This window comes from Schistocerca cancellata, chromosome 7 (assembly GCF_023864275.1).
Source record: "Schistocerca cancellata isolate TAMUIC-IGC-003103 chromosome 7, iqSchCanc2.1, whole genome shotgun sequence".
Taxonomy (NCBI): domain Eukaryota; kingdom Metazoa; phylum Arthropoda; class Insecta; order Orthoptera; family Acrididae; genus Schistocerca; species Schistocerca cancellata.
This window is the reverse complement of record NC_064632.1, coordinates 111475011-111497448: the sequence shown is the minus strand read 5'-3', so window position 1 is coordinate 111497448 and position 22438 is coordinate 111475011. Positions and strand designations below refer to the sequence as shown.

The window sequence follows — 22438 nt, the reverse complement described above, 5'->3', positions numbered from 1 at the left end:
CTAGGGCTTTTGAGAACAGTTTTGCTGATAAGACGTCTCCTTGCCCAACACTGCTAATGATAATTCATAGTCATTGCTCAGTTCTATAATTTTGTACACAACTTTTACATAGTCTCTTGTGGAGCAACCACTTCTAATACCAACTTGCTCCTTTACCTATTTAAAGCCTAATGAATTTCTTAAGCAATTAGTGGTAACTACAGAGAGGAACTGTATAGGACCATAGTATTTGTTTGTGTTGTCTGCCTCCCTTTATATATGAAGTAAAATAATTACCGAATTACAGTGAAACCTCTTTATAACGTTCCTCCATATAATGTTTTCCTCTATGTTACATCTGTTTTTTTTTCAGTCCCGACCCATATAAACAATGTTAAATTTTCCTCTTTACTGTGTTTCCTCTATATTACAATTTCCTCCATGTAACACTCATATTTTTGGAACCCTGGTCAATTATTTACCTCTTTATAATGTTTAAGTGACTGGATGTAGACGCATCGTTTTCCGTTTTGTGGATTCACAGTTTGCACTGGCTCAGGAAGCCCACACTCAGCACGTTTCGTATGTCAGCAGCAGAACCCGGTCATGTGACATGTGACACACATTCTGCTTGCCATCTTTTTGGCATCATTTTAGTCGATTCTTTGTATTCGTAGAGTGGTGTGTGAGCTGAGCAGCAAACAGTTCATGTGTCTAGTGAGAGTGTGTCTTCGATATAATGTTCTTTTTTAAGCTTTCATCAGTGGACATGAGTGAAAAGTGGAAGAACATTTCTCTGGAAGAGAAGGTTACTGTTATTAAAAAAGTGGAGGCACCTCCTGGTGTGGGTCACGTGGAGCTAGCAAAGCAATTTGAACTGGCCCCCTCAACACTCAACACTATTATGAAAAACAGATCATCGATAATGGAAGGGTTTGAGAATTGTAGAAATTCGAAATGCATGCATTTGAAACCATTGACTTACAACGAAATGGAGGAAGTTTTATGAACTTGGTTTCAGAGAATTTGATGCCAAAATGGGGAGTGCTGCAAGAAAAGTGCTGCTGTTTGTGGATAGATGTATGCACCAGCCATATGCAACCTTTGGACTTGGGAATAACACAAGCCCTTAAGGTTAAATATAGGACAGCACTTGTAAAAAAAGGCTTGAATTTGATAGACCAAAGAAATACGGGAAGCCAGCAGAGCTAACAACTGAAGCTGAATATTTTACAGGCAATGAATTTAATTATGCACTCATGGAGGGAAGTCAGTGCTGAAACTATTAAAAACTGTTTCACAAAAGCGGGATTCTATCAAAATGAGATGGCAGCTCCTGTGGAAGATGTTGCAAGTGATTTGCAAGAGTTTCACGAATTAATAGGCAGTGATTTTGTCACTTTTGAGGACTTTGTGTCTGTGGATGACAACGTGACAACCACAGGAGAGGAGCTGACTGCAGAGAGAAGCTTGGAGAATAATAGTGGAAGTGAAAGTGACAGTGACAAGGAAGATGACCCTGTTCCTTCATATACTAAGGCAGCTGAAGCCTTTGAAACATTCAGGAGATATATGATGGCCCATAGACTTGAGGACAGAACAGTAGTTCAACTTGCTCATTTGGAGCAAGAAATGATTGCCATAGAGTCTAGGAGAAATAGAAAACAAACATGTTTGCTTGAATATTTTAAAAAATCATAGGTATGTGGTTTTCAGATTTCATAGGTTCCTAGAGTTTTGTGCAAATTTAAGTTCCGTTTCATAATTTAATTATTAAAGTAATTTTTTTGTAACTAATTCTCTTTTAATCTGTATCAGTTACTGTGTTTTTATGTAATATATTCAATATATCATAAACAAAATTTGGCTCATATCCTATAATTGGGTCAACTGAAGAACGGGATACCACCTGTCAGCTTTGGACAATGATGTCGTATCTTAAGAATCTATTATAACATTTACAGTACAAACTGATCATTTACTTTCACCCATTCCCCTACTATGCCCTATGTTTTAATTACAAAACACTAATCATTTGAAACATTGATCATTTGCAATGAATATCACATTATAGTGTTGTGAAAATTTAAAATGACATCTATGGCACCATTTGTCAAAGCTGATTAGTGGTATCCCGATCTTCAGTAATGCGCTATAATTATTAATTGGAAGCCTTCCTCTTTATACCGTTTTCCTCTATACAGTGTTCAGAATTTGTGGTCCCTTGAAAAACATTATAAAGAGATTTCACTGTATTGCCGTTTAGGGGAATTTTCTTCATATTCACAAATTATGTAAACAATTTTGTAATTTCCGTTTGTATTGCCTCACTGGATAATTACCAATGGTATATATTTTAGCAAATGTTTCCCTAAGACTATCTTCTTCTGGATCTAGGTATCCAAAAATATATAGAGGATGTTTTACAGCAATCGAGGGCACTGTAGGGCTAAAGCCATCTCTCACTTTGAGGAAAGACATGCAAATCAGTATCATCAGGTTATGGGATCTGACATTCCATGTTCTTCTGTTTTATTTCTTATTTTTTATTATTTTTTATTATTTTGTTATTTTGTTTCGTATTTCTTAATTTTTGAAACTTAGTTTAATTTTTTATTTTTTCCCTTAACTTTTTTGTTTTACAGTTACACAAATTTAATTCATAACAAAATAACATAATTGCAGAGATAAAAAAAATCTACTCACCGAGAGGTGGCAGAATGCACACATAAAAGGAGGCTATAATTAGGCAAATTTTTAAGCCAGTGGCTCCTTCAGGCAGAAGGGTTGAATGGGAAGGAAGAAGGGTGAAGGAAAAGGACAGGAGGTGTCTAGGACAAGCGGTAGATTTTGGGAGTCTCACAGAATCGTGGGTCAGGCAAGACTTACTGGACTGGATGAGAAGGAATTTTTAATTTAGATATGCATGAGACTCTATATGCCAACATATGAAAAATAACTATAAATGCTTAATACTGGCTTGGTACACGTGTTGTTTTGCACGAATAAAGATTTTTCAATGATTTTAAGTTACTGCTGACTAAAGTTTTTAATGTATAAGCAACAAAACGTCAACCAACTTCAAGAACCAGTTTTTTTTTTTTTAATTTATACCCAACGATAGCACTCAAACTGAATCAAATTTCCTAAAAACACTGTTTCACGTGCAAATATGTGGTTTTTGAGACATACAACCAAACAATGAAAGATTTTTGCAAATGCTTCTTATAACTACCATAAGAATATATTTTTTATCATGATCTGTATCACTTTAAACCATCTCAGCATATGTGATTTGCATAACACACATCTTATGTGCATTTTTTTAGACTGCTATATTGTGACATAATAATGAATAAATAATAATGAATAAATAAATAAATAAATAAATAATGAATAATGACTAACAAAATATGAGTGTGGGTAAGCTACTACCAACAGCATAGTGAACGCATTATTGTGGCCAAGATAGACATGAAGCCCATGCCTACTACAGTAGTACAAGTTTATACGCCAACTAGCTCTGCAGATGACGAAAAGCTTAATGAAATGTATGATGAGATAAAAGAAATTATTCAGAAGGGAGATGAAAATTTAATAGTTATTGCTGACTGGAATTCGATAGCAGGAAAAGGAAGAGGACAAAAAGTAGCAGGTGAATATGGAATGGGGGTAAGGAATGAAAGACGAAGCTGCCTGATAAAATATAGAATTTTGCACAGAGCATAACTTAATCATAGCTAACACTTGGTTCAAGAATCATAAAAGAAGGTTGTATACATGGAAGAAGCCTGGAGATACTGAAAGGTTTCAGATAGATTATACAGGGTGCTACAAAAAGGTACGGCCAAACTTTCAGGAAACATTCCTCACACACAACTAAAGAAAAGATGTTATGTGGACATGTGTCCGGAAACATTTAATTTCCATGTTAGAGCTCATTTTAGTTTTGTCAGTATGTACTGTACTTCCTCGATTCACCGCCAGTTTGCCCAATTGAAGGAAGGTAATGTTGACTTCGGTGCTTGTGTTGACATGCGACTCATTGATCTACAGTACTAGCATCAAGCACATCAGTACGTAGCCTCAACAGGTTAGTGTTCATCACGAACGTGGTTTTGCAGTCAGTGCAATGTTTACAAATGCGGAGTTGGCAGATGCCCATTTGATGTATGGATTAGCATGGGGCAATAGCCGTGGCGTGGTACGTTTGTATCAAGACAGATTTCCAGAACGAAGGTGTCCCGACGGGAAGACGTTCGAAGCAATGATCGGCGTCTTAGGGAGCACGGAATATTCCAGCCTATGACTCGCAACTGGGGAAGACCTAGAACGACGAGGACACCTGCCATGGATGAGGCAATTCTTCGTGCAGTTGACGATAACCCTAATGTCAGCGTCAGAGAAGTTGCTGCTGTACAAGGTAACGTTGACGACGTCACTGTATGGAGAGTGCTACGGGAGAACCAGTTGTTTCCGTACCATGTACAGCATGTGCAGGCACTATCAGCAGCTGATTGGCCTCCACGGGTACACTTCTGCGAGTGGTTCATCCAACAATGTGTCAATCCTCATTTCAGTGCAAATGTTCTCTTTACAGATGAGCCTTCATTCCAACGTGATCAAATTGTAAATTTTCACAATCAACATGTGTAGACTGACGAGAATCCGCACGCAATTGTGCAATCACGTTATCAACACAGATTTTCTGTGAACGTTTGGGCAGGTACTGTTGGTGGTGTCTTGATTGGGCCCCATGTTCTTCCACCTATGCTCAATGGAGCACGTTATCATGATTTCATACAGGATGCTCTACCTGTGCTGCTAGAACATGTGCCTTTACAAGTACAACACAACATGTGGTTCATGCACGATGGAACTCCTGCACATTTCAGTCGAAGTGTTCGTACGCTTCTCAACAACAGATACGGTGACCGATGGATTGGTAGAGGCGGACCAATTCCATGGCCTCCAGGCTCTCCTGACCTCAACCCTCTTGACTTTCATTTATGGGAGCATTTGAAAGCTCTTGTCTACGCAACCCCGGCACCAAATGTAGAGACTCTTCGTGCTCGTATTGTGGACGGCTGTGATACAATACGCCATTCTCCAGGGCTGCATCAGCACATAAAGGATTCCATGCGACGGAAGGTGGATGCATGTATCCTCGCTAACGCAGAACATTTTGAAAATATCCTGTAACAAAGTGTTTGAAGTCACACTGGTACATTCTGTTGCTGTGTGTTTCCATTCCATGATTGATGTGATTTGAAGAGAAGTAATAAAATGAGCTCTAACATGGAAAGTAAGCGTTTCCAGACACATGTCCACATAATATATTTTCTATCTTTGTGTGTGAGAAATGTTTCCTGTAAGTTTGGCCGTACCTTTTTGTAACACCCTGTATAATGGTAAGACGGAGATTTAGGAATCAGATTTTAAATTGTAAGGCATTTCCGGGGGCAGATGTGGACTCTGACCACAATCTATTGGTTATGAACTGTAGATTAAAACTGAAGAAACTGCAAAAAGGTGGGAATTTAAGGAGATGGGACCTGGATAAACTGATTAAACCAGAGGTTATACAGAGTTTCAAGGAGAGCATAAGGGAACAATTGACAGGAATAGGGGAATGAAATACAGAAGAAGAAGAATGGGTAGCTTTGAGGAATGAAATAGTGAAGGCAGCAGAGGATCAAGTAGGTAAAAAGAAGATGGTTAGTAGAAATCCTTGGGTAACAGAAGTGATACTGAATTTAATTGATGAAAGGAGAAAATACAAAAATGCAGAAAGTGAAGCAGGCAAAAAGGAATACAAACATCTCAAAAATGAGATCGACAGGAAGTGCAAAATGGCTAAGCAGGGATGGCTTGAGGACAAATGTAAGGATGTAGAGGCTTATCTCACGATGGGTAAGATAGATACTGCCTACAGGAAAATTAAAGAGACCTTTGGAGAAAAGAGAATCACTTGCATGAATATCAAGAGCTCAAATGGAAACCTAGTTCTAAGCAAAAAAGGGAAAGCAGAAAGGTGGAAGGAGTATATAGAGGGTCTATACAGGGGCAATGTTCTTGAGGATCATATTATGGACATGGAAGAGGATGTAGATGAAGATGAAGATGAAATGGGAGATATGATATTGTATGAAGAGTTTGACAGAGCACTGAATGACCTAAGTCGAAATAAGGCCCCGGGAGTAGACAACATTCCATTAGAACTACTGACAGCCTTGGGAGAGCTAGTCCTGACAAAACTCTACCATCTGGTGAGCAAGATGTATGAGACAGGCGAAATTCCTTCAGACTTCAAGAAGAATATAATAATTCCAATCCCAAAGAAAGCAGGTGTTGACAGATGTGAAAATTACTGTAGTATCAGTTTAATAAGTCACAGCTGCAAAATACTAACTCGAATTCTTTACAGACGAATAGAAAAACTGGTAGAAGCAGACCTCGGGGAAGATAAGTTTAGATTCCATAGAAATATTGGAACACGTGAGGCAATACTGACCCTACGACTTATCTTAGAAGCTAGATTAAGGAAAGGCAAACCAACATTTCTAGTATTTGTAGACTTAGAGAAAGCTTTTGACAAAGTTGACTGGAATACTCTCTTTCAAATTCTGAAGGTGGCAGGGGTAAAATACAGGGAGCGAAAAGCTATTTACAATTTGTACAGAAACCAGATGGCAGTTATAAGAGTTGAGGGGCACGAAAGGGAAGCAATGGTTGGGAAGGGAGTGAGACAGGGTTGTAGCCTCTTCCTGATGCTATTCAATCTGTATATTGAGCAAGCACTAAAGGAAACAAAAGAAAAGTTCAGAAACAAAAGAAAAGTTTGTAGTAGGTATTAAAATCCATAGAGAAGAAATAAAAACTTTGAGGTTCACCGATGACATTGTAATTCTGTCAGAGACAGCAAAGGACTTGGAAGAGCAGTTGAACGGAATGGACAGTGTCTTGAAAGGAGGATATAAGATGAACATCAACAAAAGCAAAACGAGGATAATGGAATGTAGTCAAATTAAGTTGAGTGATGCTGAGGGAATTAGATTAGGAAATGAGGCTCTTAAAGTAGTAAAGGAGTTTTGCTATTTGGGGAGCAAAATAACTGATGATGGTCGAAGTAGAGAGGATATAAAATGTAGACTGGCAATGGCAAGGAAAGCGTTTCTGAAGAAGAGAAATTTGTTAACAGCGAGTATTGATTTAAGTCGTTTCTGAAAGTATTTGTATGGAGCATAGCCATGTATGGAAGTGAAACATGGATAAAACTAGTCTGGACGAGAAGAGAATAGAAGCTTTCGAAATGTGGTGCTACAGAAGAATGCTGAAGATTAGATGGGTAGATCATATAACTAATGAGGAGGTATTGAATAGGATTGGGGAGAAGGGAAGTTTGTGGCACAACTTGACTAGCAGAAGGGACTGGTTGGTAGAACATGTTCTGAGGCATCAAGGGATCACCAATTTAGTATTGGAGGGAAGCGTAGAGGGCAAAAATCGTAGAGGGAGACCAAGAGATGAATACACTAAACACATTCAGAAGGATGTAGGTTGAAGTAGGTACTGGAAGATGAAGAAGCTTGCACAGGATAGAGTAGCATGGAGAGCTGCATCAAACCAGTCTCAGGACTGAAGACCACAACAACAACAACATCATTGTGACAGTGGATAAAGCTTTCACAAAACAACAGGATGGACCTTAATTACACATGTTTGTCTACTTTCTTACAAAACTTGAACCAATTTAAACAAGTCTGAAACATAGACGTGGCACATATAAAAATCTTACAAAAAACATGTTTCCTGCACATAAAAAATGAATGCAGCTAAATTTTTAAAAGTGAGTTTTCAATTTTATCATTAGAATGCATTTTTTATTTATATGGTTCAGTCTAAGTCATTCCTGCACATTCAATTCATGTAAGACAAATTTTACATGTTACATTTAGCTTGACTTTAAAACAAGATAAAGATTAATGGACAGAAAAAAGCTGTTTGACTCTATTTACCTACTTTCGTACAAAGTGTCAAGTGATTCATAATTTGAAGTATAAAAGTTGTACACTTCAAAAACCTCCAAGAAAAACGTGTTTTTTGCCTGTAAAATCCAAACAAAGAAAGATTTTATTCAAACTGTTAAAATCTATCTTAGACCACAACCCAATATATCACTAGACCAAATTTGAACCAGTCCAGAGTTACTTAAGGATGACATGACATCCAAATGAGGGTGATTGTTTTTGCATATAAAATCTGAACAGTGTACATAAAAAGGGTGGCATTAATTTCATCTGAATTAAAATATTTCGCAAAAGGAATTAATCATTTTGTACAATTTGCCTGGATGCCAACCCTCGTTCATCATTCTAATCTTGCTTAATGTACTGTAACATGGCTACAGCAAGATAGATGTTCGAATAGCTATACAAATGGCTGCTGGTCCAGACTAAACCAAAAACTGTTCACCCCATGTTTTTAGCTCAAATAGGAACTGAACACCAATGCCTTCCCCAAACCCCATTCGGCACGCTGTCTTCTCATACGTACTTGTTACAGCACTTCCGCACAGTAACAATAAAAATGTCATCACCTGAAGGTATGCATGAAAGTAATTCCTGTCGCAATATTCAGGAGCCATGCCTTCTGGTTATCTTCAGTTGTCTGATAGGGAAGGTAACACTGAACTTTAATATTTAAGACCCCTCTGGCACGTGCATGACGCATTCTGAAGTCGGTATGCAGGTGATACTGGAGTGCATGCTCTCCCACAAGTCTGCACATCTCTTTGAGCACCCTCTATGGTGAACACTGACCATTTCAATATTGATCAATCATCTTCATTTTGTACAATCACAGCAAGATGTCAACTATGCAGAGCATGAAGTGTCCCAATTACAGGATTCCATGTGGTGTCCAACTGGAAACCACCAACACAATTTATCCTCCTCAGATGGTCACATTGCCACTGATTCCTTCATGATTCAGTCCCAAAAATTTGATGTATGGATGTGATTTGCAAGGAAGGTGAACTGGACCCTCACTGATCTGATGAGACAGATCACAAAGTTTAATAGATCTGTGACACAGATGCCACTGGAAGTTTGTGTTTGATGATATATTTTCACATTTGACACAAAAATTGGTATATGTCACAACTGTGTCAGAGCAGGTAAGAGGTCTTAATTTTTATCCTACATCTGTTTCACCACCACCAGTGAACTTTGTAAGCTGCAGCACCGAGGCCATTTACTCTCTTACACCCGATGCTGCAGAGGAACTTTCTTGGTTGCCTTATCCAGTGATAAGAAGAGCTATACCACAGAAGAGTAATGTATGGCCAATAGAGAGAGTAGTCTCCACAACTTACAACCAGGTATGGCAAGTATAGTATTAAAAGCAGATAAATGTAACAATACCATGCTGATGCCACAAGATCAACAATTTTCACCTGACACAGTGTACTGCAGGATCAGTAAGAAACATAATGAGGAAAACTTCAGGGTTTATGACAGTCAGCTCTCCGCCAAAGAAGGCTATAAAAAGACGACATAATATTGTGATAATACGGTTCACTTGCAGTGTATGCTTAAGTCTACAAGAAATGTTTACCTCTATGACCTACTGTGATTGATAATGTTGGAGTGTCCCTTTATGGTTTGGCCAAATGATTGACATATTTATTCAGTCCCATTGTAGGCAACTATCTGCAGCACATATGCCATTATACTAATTTTTTCATCAGATTTAAGACACTTAACTGAAAAGTATAGAATTATTCGGTAGTTCTGATACTGTCCCACCTATTACAATAATACCTTTGGTGGACTCACTACATCTGATCAGTACAGCTTTCTGAATCTGCTTACTGTATTCATCTCTTTGTCTCCCTCTATGAATTTTACCATCCGCACACTTCCCTCGAATACTGAATTGGTGATCCCTTGAAGTCTCATATTGTGTCCTATCAATAAGTCTACTTTTGCTCAAACTGTGCCACAAATTTGTTGTCTCCCAATTTTATTCAGTACATCTTCGTTAGTTACGTGATCTACCCATCTAATCTTCAACATTCCTCTGTAGCTCCACTTTCAAAGCTTCTATTCTCTTTTTGTCTAAACTGTTCATCATCCATTGTCAATTTCTGTACATGGCTACACTCCAGACAATTCTTTTAGAGAAATCATAGTTCAAAGTGGACAAACTTCTCCTTTTCAGAAATGCTTTTCTTCCATAATTGCCCAAATGACAAAACACATCTACTACTTTAAATGTCATACCATTATCCTTGTTTTGCTTTTGTTGATGTTCATCTTATATCCTCCTCTCAAGGCAATGATCATTCCGTTCAACTCCTCTCCCAAGTCCTTTGCTGTCTTTGACAGAATTACAACGTCATCGGCAAATCTCAAAGTTTTTATTTCCTCTCCCTGAACTTTAATTCCCACTCCAAATTTTTCTTCACTTTCCTTTACTCCTTGTTCAATGTACAGACTGAATAACATCGGGGATAGGCTACAACCCTATCTCACTCCCTTCTCAACCACTGGTTCCCTTTCATGTCCCTCGACTCTCATTACTGCCGTCTGGTTTCTGTACAAGTTGTAAATAGACTTTCGCTTTGTCTATTTTACACCTCGTACCTTCATAATGTCAAAAAAAAAAAAAAAAAAAAGAAAAGTATTCCAGTCAACATTATCAAAAGCTTTCTGGAAGTCTACAAATGCTACAAATGTAGTTTTGCCTTTCCTTAACCTATCCTCTAAGAAGCATCACAGGGTCAGTATCGCCTCACCTGTTCCTACATTTCTCCAGAAACCAAACTAATCTTCCCCGAGGACTGCTTCTACCAGTTTACCCATTTTTCTGTTCAGAATTTGTGTTAGTATCTGGCAACCATGACTTATTAAACTTATAGTTCAGTTATTTTCACACTTGTCAGCAACTGCTTTCTTTGGAACTGGAATTACCACATTCTTCTTGAAGTCTGGGGGTATTTTGCCTGTCTCATACCTCTCGCACACCAGATGGAAGCGTTTTGTCATGGCTGGCTCTCCCAACACTATCAGTAGTTCCGACAGAATTTCGTCTACTCCTGGGACCTTCTTTCGACTTGAGATCCTTCAGAGCTTTGTCAAATTCTTCTCATGGTATCGTATGTGTCATCTCATCTTCATCTACATCCATTTCCCTTTCTAAAATATTGCTTTCATGTTCATATCCATTGTATAGATCCTCTGTATGCTCCTTCCACCTTTCCCATCCTTGCTTAGGACTGGTTTACCATCTGGGCTCTCAATATTCATACAGCTGCTTCTCTTTTCCCCAAAAGCCTCTTTAACTTCCCTGTAGGCAGTGTCTATCTTGCCTCTAGTGAAATATGCTCCTAAATCCTTACACTTGTCTTCTCATATTATATTTAATATAAAGGTATTTTGATTTTTGTATGCATGTAAAAAGTGTGATTTATGTGTGGCTTTTACTCTTAGACGAGTTACCACTTAGAGTGCTAAAAGTCTGCATGTACACTGCGGTGGATATCATTTTGTGATTTTGAGTCAAACTGAGACAAATCCAGTTTCATTTACACTTCACGTGAGATACACACATCACGTTATTACAAAAAGTCGTTTAGCCCATCAGGGAAAATTGAAACCTGCGCACTTGATTTGAAACACATTACACGCTAGCGTGTGATTGAGCATTCCGTTATATCACATATAATAATTGTAAACGTGCTTGGATGTAATGCACGTAGTTTGAGATTACTTTTTGCGACAAACACTGATTTTTGATAAAAACGTACTGAAAATTTATTCAAAATATTGAAGTTCTGTTTTAACTAGGACACATATCACCTTGTTGATCATGTTGCTTTTCAACACTGTAATCCAAATCAATTCATTCATTAGAACGATTTGTGATATGTCCCATTACACATACAAACTGTTGCACGGAATTTGCTGATCGAATGAGAGTATAAGAGTGTTCTTTTCCATAAATGCCAATAAACCAGCGGTTTTAAAAGTTAAATTACCAACTGTTGTGTAACTTCATTGATACTACATTTCACTGACAAACACTATTCATATTGATAAATGAACATTAATTGCAAGTAGATTTTGAATACTCAAGAACACTGCCAAGCAGCAGTTCACATCACAACCAGTGATAAATGCCAATATAACTGAATAGGCATTACTTCATTAAAACAGAGCAATCGGCCTCCAATTCTAGGATAGAATAGGTGGAATTATTAAAATCTTGTTGAAGTGTAATAAGGTTTATCTGAACACTTCTATCATACATAATTATTTCACATTAACTGGACAAATTATTAGTCGGAAACGAATTCATCCACAACAGATTGTCCCACGACACTACTAAACTTTTATCATGACTCTTCACAAGAGATCTCAAGAAGCCGGGATCAAGAAACAAGAAAAGAAGCGACATCAGTATAGTACCATACAACATGGTGTATGCCATCCTGTCATCAACATTGCATTTCTCTTCGTCCCCACCCAGGGATATTTTCTATTATGGATGCAACCCCACTCTCAGATACTTCGTATTGTAATGTATCCCGCTCTCTAGATGCACATAAATTTGAGTCTATTTGTTTTTACACCCATCACCATTCAAGTAACAGGATGGGTCTAAGAGAGCTCAAGTAGAGTTAACTCATGAAAATGCACAAACATGTCGAAAAGTTTTGATTTAAACGTCTTTTAAACTCCCTGAAAAGCTACTTCCTTTCTTTTACATACCAGACTCTGCCCAAGACATATTCATCTTTATTTGTGCCATGATAGGATCATTTTTCATTCTCCTTCCCAAGTTTTACTCTACCATAATTCTGGCAACAGACTGCCATAATCTGGCAACCGCTGCAAATTTTTGTTGACTCACGCAACAACTGTTCTGATATACTTGTTTTTTTTCATTGTCTTACATACCACATTGCTTATATCACGGCAATGGATAAAGTTTTCACAAAACAACAGGACACCCATTAATTACATATATTAGTCTATCTTCTAACAAAATTTGAATCGATTCACACCAGTCTGAAACATAGAAGAGATGTGCATAAAAAACTCACAAAAATGAGTGTTTTGCATGGAAAACTTGAACAAAAATAAATTTTTAAAATAAAGTTTTCAATTTTATCGTAAAAATGCACTTTTATTTATCTGACAAATTTTAAATCATTTCCATGTATTCAGTTCATATAAGAATGAATTTTATGTGCTACATTTAGCTCAACTTTAAACCATCATATCTCGACAATGGGTAAAGATTATTGAATAAAGGAAAAAATTCCTTTTGACTTCATCAATTTATCTACTTTCATGTGAAATTTTTAACTGATTCATATAAGCATAAAGTACACAAATGTCATGCTTCAAAACTTCCCAGAAAACAAGTTTTATGCACATAAAACAGAAATGCACCAAGGCTTTTTCAAACTGTTTAAACTTATCTTAGACCGATACAGCTGAGCGTGACAAAATCGGAATGAGGGTGACTGTTTTTGCAGGTAAAATCTGAATGGTGCACATACCAATGATGGCATTACCTGAGCATTAAGTTCAGCTCAATTAAAATCTTTTGCAAAAGGAATTAACTGATTTGCACAATTTGCCTGGGTGCCAGCTCTGGTTCGTCGTTCATACCTTGTTTAATACACTATAATATAAGACAGGTGTTCAAATGGTTATACAAATAGTCACTGATGTGCTTTCATGTTGTAACAATAAACAAAACTGTATGAAATTAAAGATGGAGATCTACCAGTGACTATCTGGACTTCGAAATGAATGGGATACAGTAGAAGTGCCGTTAGTGTGAGTGCTCCCTGTGGTACAGTTCCACTGAAAAGTGGCCACTGGATTGTGAATTCCAGGGCAACTCAATCATCACATGCTTCCAAATGAAAATTATTTTTCAGCTGTGGTTAAAATATTTTAGCTGAAAACATAACTTTAGCTGATGGCAGAAAAACAAAAGCCATGGGGAAATGCACAGTGGAAGATAATTAGCAATGAATGTTTGACAAAAGAATTTGCAACCAAAAGTAGAATACTTGTGCCCGAGATCAAATATGGAAACTTTTATGTGAAGCAGTACACTGAAAATGATAGAAAGGCTATTTTTGAGAAAGCATGTTTCAAGATCTATGATGAAATTGAAGGACTGCTCATTAAAACTCAACACAAAGCGTGATTATTCAATGAGGCGGCAAAAGTCATGGGACAGCATTATGCACACATATAGATAGTGGTAGTATGATGTACACAAGATGTAAAAGTGAATTGCATTTGTACTAAGGTGTGTCAAGTCAACATGATTATGGCCACTCGAATGCAGAATAGTGGTTGGAGCTAGACACATAGGACATTCCAATTCGGGAACCATTACGGAATTCTGTGAGATCCACAGAGTCCAGAGTGTGCAGAGAATACCAAATTTCAGGCATTACCTCTCACCACAGACAACACAGTGGCCATAAGCCTTCACTTAATGACCGAGAGCAGCAGTGTTCGTGAAGAGCTGTCAGTACTAACACACAAGCAACACTGCATGAAATAACTTTTTTTTTTTTTTTTTTTTTTTAGCCCTGACTACTCTAAGAATGCACCGCGAGGCACAAGTGGACAACAACAACTAAAAGGGAAAACACGATAAAAGACAGACTGACAGGCATAGGATTAAAAAACATCATCAAATGTCCTGAGAGAGGTTTGTCAAATTGATAAAACGAAGAACACGAGCAACTGCTCGTGGGTCATCCGCTAAAATGGCATCGAAAGTACTTGGCAGGTTAAGATCTAGACGCAGTGTGTTAAAATATGGACAGGACATTAAAATGTGTCGAACCGTCAGCAAGTGCCCACATGGGCAGAACGGCGCTGGCGCAGCCGTCAGCAGATGGCGATGGCTGAACCGGCAGTGTCCAATTCTTAACCGGGCCAAAACTACCTCCTCCTGCCGAGAAGGGCGTGAGGAGGACGTCCAAGCCACGGGAAGAGGTTTTAAGGCCCGAAGCTTGTTGTCTGTAAGTGCAGCCCAATCGGCATGCCACAGCGACACAATGCGCTGACAAATGACCCTGCTAAAATCGGACGAAGGGACACAACAAGAACTGTCCGAGGCTGGAGGACCGCAGCCTTGGCCGCGGCATCTGCAGCTTCGTTCCCAGGGATACCGACATGGCCAGGAACCCACATAAAGCTAACCGGAGAACCGACGTCCACCAGCTGCTGAAGAGAGTGTTGGATCCGGTGTACGAAAGGGTGAACCGGGTACGGATCACTGAGGCTCTGGATGGCGCTCAGGGAGTCGGAGCAGATGACATAAGCAGAATGTCGGTGGCGGCAGATGTAAAGAACAGCCTGGTAGAGGGCAAAGAGCTCAGCTGTGAAGACCGAACAATACCCATGGAGCCGGTATTTGAAACTTTGTGCCCCAACAATAAAGGAACACCCAACCCCGTCATTGGTCTTAGAGCCATCTGTATAAATGAAAGTCATGTTGATGAACTTCGAACGAAGTTCCAAAAAACGGGAGTGGTAGACCGAACCGAGGGTAACCTCTTTTGGGAGCGAGCTGAGGTTAAGGTGAACGCGGACCTGAGCCTGGAGCCAAGGTGGCGTGTGGCTCTCGCCCACTCGAAAGGTTGCAGGGAGTGAAAAATTAAGGTGTTGAAGGAGGCGACGAAAGCGAACTCCAGGGGGTAGCAGGGCAGAGACATACAACCCGTATTGACGGTCGAGAGAGTCGTCAAAAAAGGAACGATAAGACGGATGGTCGGGCATTGACAGTAGCCGACAGGCATACCGACAAAGCAGTATATCGCGCCGGTAGGTGAGTGGCGATTCGCCAGCGTCAGCATGAGGACTCTCTACGGGACTAGTATAAAATGCTCCGATCGCAAGTCGTAAACCCCGATGTTGTATGGAGTTGAGGCGCCGTAAGATGGATGGCCGTGCAGAGGAGTATACGAAGCTCCCATAATCCAGCTTGGAGCGGACGATCGACCGATATAGACGAAGTAGGACAGTTCGATCCGCTCCCCACGACATACCACTGAGAACACGGAGGACATTTAAAGAACGGGTACAACGGGCGGCCAAATATGACACATGTGGAGACCAGCTAAGTTTCCTGTCAAATGTAAGGGCTAAAAATGTGGTTGTCTCCACGATTGGGAGAGCAACGGGACCGAGTCGTAAGGACGGTGGGAGAAACTCTTTGTAGCGCCAGAAGTTAATACAGACCGTCTTCTCGGCAGAAAAACGGAAGCCATTGGCGACACGCCAGGAGTAAAGACGGTCAAGAGAACGCTGAAGACAGCGCTCCAGGACACGTGTACACTGCGCGCTGCAATAGATGGTAAAATCGTCCACAAAAAGGGAGCCTGATACATCAGCTGGGAGGCAATCCATTATTGGATTGATCGCGATGGCGAAGAGAGCGACGCTCAAAACTGAGCCCTGTGGCACCCCATTCTCCTGGCGAAAGGTGTCGGACAGGACAGAACCCACACGTACCCTGAACTGTCGATCCATTAAAAAGGAACGAATAAAAAGAGGGAGGCGACCGCGAAGGCCCCATGTATGCATGGTGCGGAGAATGCCCGCCCTCCAACAGGTGTCGTAAGCCTTCTCCAAATCAAAGAACACAGCCGCGGTCGGGCGCTTCTGCAAGAAGTTATTCATAATGAAGGTCAACAAGGTAACCAGATGGTCAACAGCAGAGCGGCGCCTACGAAATCCACATTGTACATTGGTAAGTAGGCGTCGAGACTCGAGCAGCCAAACCAATCGAGAGTTAACCATTCGCTCCATCACTTTACAGACACAGCTGGTAAGCGAGATAGGTCGATAACTGGAAGGCAAGTGCTTGTCCTTCCCCGGCTTAGGAATCGGGACAACAATAGACTCGCGCCAGCATGCAGGAACATGTCCCTCAATCCAGATGCGATTGTATGTACGAAGAAGAAAACCTTTACCCGCAGGAGAAAGGTTCTTCAGCATCTGAATATGAATAGAATCAGGCCCTGGAGCGGAGGACCGTGATCGGCCAAGTCCGTTTTCGAGTTCCTGCATGGTGAATGGGGCATTATAACTTTCACAATTCGAGGAGCGGAAGTCAGGTGGCCTAGCCTCCTCTGCCTGTTTGCGGGGAAGGAAGGTAGGGTGGTAATGAGCGGAGCTCGAAACCTCTGCGAAAAAGCGGCCGAAGGCATTGGAGACAGCCTCAGGGGCCACAAGGACGTCATTCGCGACCTTCAAGCCAGAAACTGGGGAGTGGACCTTAGTGCCAGATAGCCGGCGCAGGCTACCCCAGACAACAGAAGAAGGAGTAAAACTGTTGAAGGTGCTTGTGAAAGCAGCCCAGCTGGCTTTCTTTAATAATACGACGACACTGTGCACGTAATCGTTTATAATTAATACAATTCGCCACTGTAGGGTGGCGTTTAAAGGTGCGTAAAGCACGTCGACGAGCACGTAAAGCGTCTCTACATGCTGCGGTCCACCAGGAGACCGGTACGCGACGTGGAGAAGAAGTAGGGTGAGGGATGGAATATTCAGCAGCGGCGAGAATGACTTCCGTGAAGTGTGCGACCTGACGATCACAGCTTGTGAAGGTTTGATCCTGAAAGGTCGCCCTGGAAGAGAAGAGCCCCCAGTCTGCCTTGGAGATGGTCCAACTAGAGGAGCACGGAGAGGGAGTATGCTGCAGGAGATGGATAACACATGGAAAGTGGTCGCTCGAATATGTATCAGCAAGTGCATACCACTCAAACTGGCGTGCAAGTTGGGGAGTACATATAGAGAGGTCTAAATGGGAATAGGTGTGAGATGTGTCCAAAAGAAAAGTAGGGGCGCCAGTATTGAGGCAGACAAGATTGAGCTGGTTGAAAAGGTCTGCTAACAAGGAGCCCCTTGGGCAGGATGCTGGAGAGCCCCAAAGGGGATGGTGGGCATTGAAGTCTCCAGTTAACAAAAATGGTGCAGGTAGCTGAGCAATAAGTTGCATCATGTCTGCCCTGGTAACGGCAGATGACGATGGAGTGTAAACGGTACAAAAGGAAAACGTAAAAGTGGGAAGAGTAATGCGGATGGCAGCTGCCTGCAGGCCGGTGTGCAACGTGATGGGATCGTAGTAAATATCATCCCGGACCAGCAACATAACCCCTCCATGAGCTGGGATACCTACCACAGCGGGCAGGTCAAAACGCACAGAGGTGTAGTGCGCCAAGGCAATTTGATCGCATGGGCGTAGCTTCGTTTCCTGGAGGGCTACGACGAGCGGACGGTGCAAGCGGAGCAGCAACTTCAAGTCCTCTCGGTTGGAGCGAATGCTGCGAATATTCCAGTGAATAAGTGCCATCGTAAGAAAAGGAAGATGAAAAAAGGGGTCACCTCGAAGGCCGCTGAGGGCATGGCTTCGAGCGAGCACCGCCGCCGCTATCGGTAGGCGGACAGTCATCGTCCATTGGGTCCATAGGTTCATCGGCCATCTCGGGAGGATGGCCGGGAGGGGGAGCTTCCTCCGCCGGTGAACGGCCAGATGTACGGCTACCAGCGGTGCGGCCAGGCGAAACGGATGACGGCCTGGGGCGGCAACCGCTGGGTGGCGCAGGAGAAGAAATGCACCGTGGCGGAGAAGGAGAACTGTGCTTCCTATGAGCCTTTTTGGAAGGACGTTTGGTGGAAGTACCGGTCGAAGGCTGGGAGGTCGAGGAACGTAGGAAGTCTGCACAGGATGGTTCCTTCTTGAAGGCCCGTGCATCTGACTTCTGGGTCTTCGTCTTAGCAGAAGCTGATGAAGGGGCTGGTGTCTGTGGGGTGATGGGAGGAAGAGGAGACGTCGACCGCGCGATCTTAGCACTGGCCGAATGGACGACCGTGGTGCTGAAGGTCAGATCGCATGTCTGGGTTGCTACCTCCCTGGTAGTCCGAGGAGAGGCGAGGACAGTACTGTATTTCCCCGCTGGGAGCAGCGCGGGCTTCCTACTAGCCAATAGCTTGCGAGCAGCCGAGGTGGACACTTTCTCTTTGACCCGAATTTCTTGGATACAGCGTTCTTCCTTATAGACAGGACAGTCGCGGGAGGATGCGGCATGGTCACCCTGACAGTTCACACAACGAGGAGACGGAGGTGGACAGTCACCCTCATGGGCATCCCTGCCACAAGTGACACATTTAGCCGCATTGGAACAAGACTGTCGAGTGTGATTGAAACGCTGACACTGGTAGCAGCGCGTAGGTGTCGGGACATAGGGGCGAACAGAAATAACCTCGTAGCCCGCCTTGATGCGCGATGGCAGCTTAACACTATCGAAGGTCAAGAAAAGTGTCCGGGTCGGTACAAGGTCATTGTTGACCTTTTTCATGACCCTATGGACAGCCGTCACGCCCTGCTCAGCGAGGAAAGATTGAATCTCCTCATCAGTCAATCCGTCGAGGGAGCTAGTATAGACTACACCACGAGACGAATTCAAAGTTCGGTGGGCCTCCACCCGGACAGGGAACGTGTACAGGAGGGTGGCCCGAAGCAGTTTTTGTGCCTGAAAGGCACTCTCAGTTTCTAGTAATAAGGTACCGTTACGCAACCTGGTACAAGATTTGACAGATCCGGCTATGGCATCTACGCCCTTCTGGATAACGAAAGGGTTGACAGAGGAAAAATCCTTTCCGTCCTCAGATCGAGAAACGACGAGGAACTGTGGGGCAGGCGGTAGTACTTTTGTCACTGGTGGCTGGTCACGTTTCCGTTTTTGGGCAGAAGTCGAAAGCGATGGAGTAGAATCCATTGCGGAGGAATCCCCCATGATTGCCAGCGTCTCCGATGGCGCACTCCTTCCTTGTGGGGACCCTCTCAGAGGGCACTCCCGCCTTAGGTGAATGTTTACACCTCAGGTCACACCTCCCGAGAAACAGACGGAGGGACCAATCGGCATGGTCAGAAGGTATCAGCTCAGGCAATCACCCCTTCCCGGGCCTGGCCTTTACCAGGGGGTACGCGCGTGCCTTACATGTCTACCCAGGGCGGGGACTTACGCGTTACCCCGTCACCGGCTACGCGTGCGAACGCGTGGGTCGGCCTTCAGGCACGCACAGGGAGGAAGGAAGAAGAGGAAAAAGAAGAGAGAGAGGGAGAAAGAGGACAGACTGTCTCAAACACCGAGGCGGAGACCAGAGAAGGCAAGGAGAAGAAGGCAATGAGAAAGCAAGGAGAAGAAGGCAATGAGAAGGCAAGGAGAAAAAGGCAATGAGAAGGCAAGGAGAAAAAGGGAATGAGAAGGCAAGGAGAAACAGGCAATGAGAAGGCAAGGAGAAGTCAAGGGAAAATGTAAGGAAGACAGTGAGGTGGAGAAGAGCAAAGAAAGGAACCAACAAAAGGAAGGAAGAAACGAGAAGTGAAAAACCAGAAAGACCACAATTATAGGTCGTGGAACCGTCCGTCTCGGGACGCAGGCGCTAACTACCCCCGTGAGGGGGATGGACTCCTTTTAGTCGCCTCTTACGACAGGCAGGAATACCTCGGGCCTATTCTAATCCCTGGACCCGCAGGGGGGAGAACTCAACGTGGAACCTACAACAAATGTAGCCATCAGGACAGTGCAGCAAAATTTGGTGTTAATGGGCTATGGCAGCAGATGACCCACTTAAGTGTCTCTACTAACAGACCACATCGCCTGCAGCACCTGTCCTGGGCTCATTACCCTAGTGGTTGGACCCTAGAAAACTCAAAAATCATGGCCTGGGCAGATGAGTCCCTATTTCAGTTGGTAAGAGCTGGTGGTAGGGTTAAGAGTGTGGTGCAGACCCAACAAAACCAAGGACCCAAAATGTCAACAAGGCAATGTGCAAGTTTGTGGTGGCTCCATAACGGTGTGGGCTGTGTTTACTCGGAATGGACTAATCCCTGACTGGAGATGGTTATGTTCGGCTACTTGGAGACCATTTCCAACCATTCACAATCGTCATGCTCCCAAACAACGATGGAATTTTTATGGATGACAATTTTTCACAACTGATTCGAAGAACATTCTGGACAGTTTGAGCAGGAAACCCAATGAACATTTATGGGACACAATCGAGATGTCAGTTCCTGCACAAAATCCTGTACTGGCAACACTTTCACAATTATGGTTAGATATAGGGCAGCATGGCTTAATATTTCTGCAGGGGCTTCAAACAACTTGCTGAGTCCATGCCATGTCGAGTTGCTGCATTATGCCAGCAAAAGGAGGCCCAACACCATATTAGGAGGTATTTTCCACAGTTTGCTAACACTACATTGAATAAGATATGGGTTGCTAGTACAAACGTAAGAAACACATATGGACAGAATATATGTAATTTCTGCACACTGTTCTACACTGAGAGGAAATTGATTCTTAATCATCCTCAGTTGTAGTGATCTCCTGGAGCAGATGATGTACACTGATTTTGGATGAGGGGGGGAGGGGGAGAGAGGGGGGGGGGAGAGAGAGAGAGAGAGAGAGAGAGAGAGAGAAGGGGCGGGGGGCGGCATGTGCACGCTTAGCACCTCTACTTTCTTCAGACAACCAAAAAGCTAAAGTTTTCATTTTCACTCTAAACGTGACCTGGCTGGAAAGAAAGCCAATGTGCAATTGGCATGTCTACTGGGCGGCCTCATCCAAGATGTAAAGACGATCCTGCCTGCGACTATCGAGTGTGGAGCGTGCAGTTGTCTGCAAGTTATGGCTCATGTCAGCACCGACAACATCTGTCACATGGGTTCTAAGTCCATCCTCACTTCATATAGATGGCTGACGGGCACGGTGAATGCTGCTGTCCTCGTGCATGGGGTGCAAGCAGAGCTCACAATCTACAGTACTGTTTCCAGAGCTGATCAATGTCCTTTTGGTTGCAGCAGAGAGGAGAGCCCAAACCAAAGGCTTTGTCAACTCTGTGACAGTCTTGGGCGCAGATTTTTAGACCTGCATTATAGTGTTTTAGACTTGCATTATAGTGAGGGGATTTGTAGGACTCCCCTTGATAGGTCAGAGGTACACTACACACTTGAAGCAGCTACTCGGGCAGCAAAGTGCTTGTGAAGAGTTTTTTAGGCTAGTCGGTAGTCTAAGCAAGGGAAGTCAGACTGCCTTGTCAAAGTATTCATATCAAACTTCCCAAATTTACTGCCTTCCCGGAAAGTTCTTGCACTCAAGGGACCGAGAGCTGTCTCAAACTTGATGTGGAAAGCCCTGAGCTATTCAGCAAATCATGGAATGTATGTCAGAAAGAAATATTAGGGGCCTTAGGAGGGAGAGTGTTGACTGCAGTTGACAAAAATGTTGTCTCTATTGAGGTTGAAGTTGAGTGTAACAGTCAAGTTATGTGGTCACGTGTAACAGGTGTAGGCAAAACCAAATTAATTGTTGGATGTTTTTCCAGGCAACCTGATT

At 42.4% G+C, this 22438-nt stretch overlaps 1 protein-coding gene across 1 annotated transcript in view; it reads right to left on the bottom strand.

The window, feature by feature from the left end:
* LOC126092094 (centromere/kinetochore protein zw10 homolog) overlaps nucleotides 1-22438 on the bottom strand; it is a 229570-nt gene that overhangs the window by 134568 nt on the left and 72564 nt on the right. The window lies entirely within an intron of this gene.